At 42.5% G+C, this 2708-nt stretch overlaps 1 pseudogene; it reads right to left on the bottom strand.

Moving 5' to 3' along the window:
* Nucleotides 1-2168: 2168 nt before the first annotated feature.
* Nucleotides 2169-2287, bottom strand: LOC111729143 (annotated as a pseudogene).
* Nucleotides 2288-2708: the final 421 nt, after the last annotated feature.

Consider the following 2708-nt stretch of genomic DNA (forward strand, 5'->3'; position numbering starts at 1 on the left):
CGAGAGGGTTATCTTGGCTGCTGAGACTCCTCTCCTCCTTGAGGAACAGGTGTCCTAGTTCTGCACTGGGCTCTCCAGCCCAGGGTTCCAGTGCTGAGAAGAGAAGTCCCTACAACCGCTGGCTGTGAAAACCAGTGGAGGTTGTGGCTGTGGGAGTCACAAATGTTCCTTTTAAAAGGCCTGTGCATGGATTTATTTGCTGATGGACTCACCTTCTCTGAGGTCCAGCGCAGGGGCAGCTGCTTGAGGGGTGCCAGGGACATGCAGGGAGACACTGAGCATCAGGCTTCAGGGCGAGGGCTGGAGGGGAGGCTTTCTCCTGGACAGAAGTGCTGGCGGTATCCACTGTTCCTCTTTTGAACCCACCATGATCCCAGTGTGCAGACATAGGCGACTGCCATATCTGAAACACCATGGACCTAGATAACACAGGTCTCTCTGCCCAGAGGATTCCCTGACTCTCCGCCTTTCTCAACTCGTGGGCCCACCCAAGCTGCCTCCAGTAGTTTATTCCATACATATGGCCTTTCTTGGCTTATGCTGCGGACTTTCTTAAAATCTGTCAAAGGCTCACAAAACCCAAAGAAGCAGAATTTGCCCTCCGTGTGCCCTGTATCTCTTGCTGAGCTGCCTCAAACCTGGTACTAGTGGCAGCCAGCCTCAATTTCTAGCTTGGCCTCTTGAGTCTCCTATATACACAACATGAGTGGCAGCCATCTGTGGATTGCTTGGTGACTCTTACCAGGTGGCTTGAAAAGTACGCAGGCTGTGGTTGAACTTGGACTGCAGCTGGACCCCTCTCAGGAGGCACCTGAGCTGACACACCCAGTGCCCTATGTCCACCAGGACTAGAGCTGGAGCATCACCCAGAGCTGCATCTAAGGAGGACACACCCACGGGTAGACCGGGCAGGCACCTGAGCCCTGCTAATGTGAATCCTGCTCCATAGGGTCAGCCTCTCACTGGCCAGTCTTCACAACCAATCAGCCCAAGGGTAAATTCTTCCCATTGAAGTGCAAACAGCAACCATGTCTCAACTACATCAGGAGGGAACACACAATCTACACAAGGGACACACTTTGAGCACCTCATGCAGGTGACGAGGGAAGACTGTACCACCGGGTACCACAGGACACCTACTATATAAAGCCACTCTACAAAGATTGGGAGAATTAGGAGTTCTACCTAATACATAGAAACAAACACAGGAAGGCAGCCAAAATAGGGATACAAAGAAACATGTCCCACATGAAAGAAAAGAACAAAGCTCCAGAAAAAGAGTTAAATAAAATGAAGACAAGCAATCTACCAGATGCAGAGTTCAAAACACTGGTTATAAAGATGCTCAATTAATTTAAAGGAAGAGTGGGTGAACTCAGTGAGAACTTTAACAAAGAGATAGAAAACATAAAAATGAGGATGGAAAACATAAGAAGGAACCAGCTGAAATGAAGAATACAATATCTGAGATGAAGAGTACATTAGAGAGAATCAACAAATTGGATGAAGCGGAGGATCGAATCAGTGACATGGAGAATGGGGTAGCAGAGGATATTGAATCAGAACATCAACAAGAAAAAAATCATCCAAAAAAAAAAAAATGAGAATGATTTAAGAGGCCTCTGAGATAACATCAAGTGTGACATCATTCACATCCTGGGGATATCTATCAGAAGGAGAAGAGAGAGAAAGCCAGGAATTAAAAAACATATTTCAAGGAATAATGACTGAAAAGTTTCCTAACCTGGTGAAGGAAATATACAAGACCAAGAAGTGCAGAGAGTCCCAAACGAGATGAGCCGAAGGAGGCCCACACCAAGATACATCACAATTAAAATGCCAAAGGCTAAATACAAAGAGAGAATCTTAAAAGCAGCAATAGAAAAACAGTTAGTTACTTACAAGGGAGCCTCCATAGACTGTCATCTAATTTCTCAACAGAAACTTTGCTGACCAGAAGGGCTTGGCACAAAATATTCAACATGATGAAAAGCCAGGACCTTCAACCAAGATTACTCTACCCAGCAAATTTATTTATTTTATTATTTTTAAATTTATTTTTAATTTTTTTTTTAGGTGAGGCAACCCTTGGTTGACCTCACAGATTACAAGGACCTTGTCAGCTTACAATACCTTATTTTTTTATTATTATTATTTTTTATTTTTTATGTCTACAGTACCTGGTCTTCCTAGGTGGTCTCCCATCCAAGTACTAACTAGGCCTGACCTTGCTTAGCTTCTGAGATCAGACAAGATTGAGCTTGTTCAGAGTAGCATGGCTGTAGACCCCAGTAAATTTATGATTTAGAATCTAAGGACAGGTAAAGAGCTTCCAAAACAAAAAGAAGCTAAAGTAGTCATCACCACCAAGCCAGTATTACAAGAAATGTTGGAGGGACTTCTTTAAGAAGAAGAAAAAATATGCATCAAAAATATGAATAAAAAATGGCAATAATTACATATCTATCAATAAGTACTTCAAATGAAAAATAATAAATGCTCTAATCAAAAGATAGGATGGCTAAATGGATAAGAAAACATAATTCTTACATATGCTGCCTATAAGAGATTTACTTCAGATTAAAAGACACACGTAAACTGAAAGTAAAGAGATGGAAAAAGATATTTCATTATGGATCTAGAGGGTATTATGCTAAGTGAAGTAAGTCAGATACAGAAAGATAAGTGCCATATGATTTCACTTACAT

Source organism: Pteropus vampyrus, unplaced genomic scaffold (genome assembly GCF_000151845.1).
Source record: "Pteropus vampyrus isolate Shadow unplaced genomic scaffold, Pvam_2.0 Scaffold249, whole genome shotgun sequence".
NCBI lineage: Eukaryota > Metazoa > Chordata > Mammalia > Chiroptera > Pteropodidae > Pteropus > Pteropus vampyrus.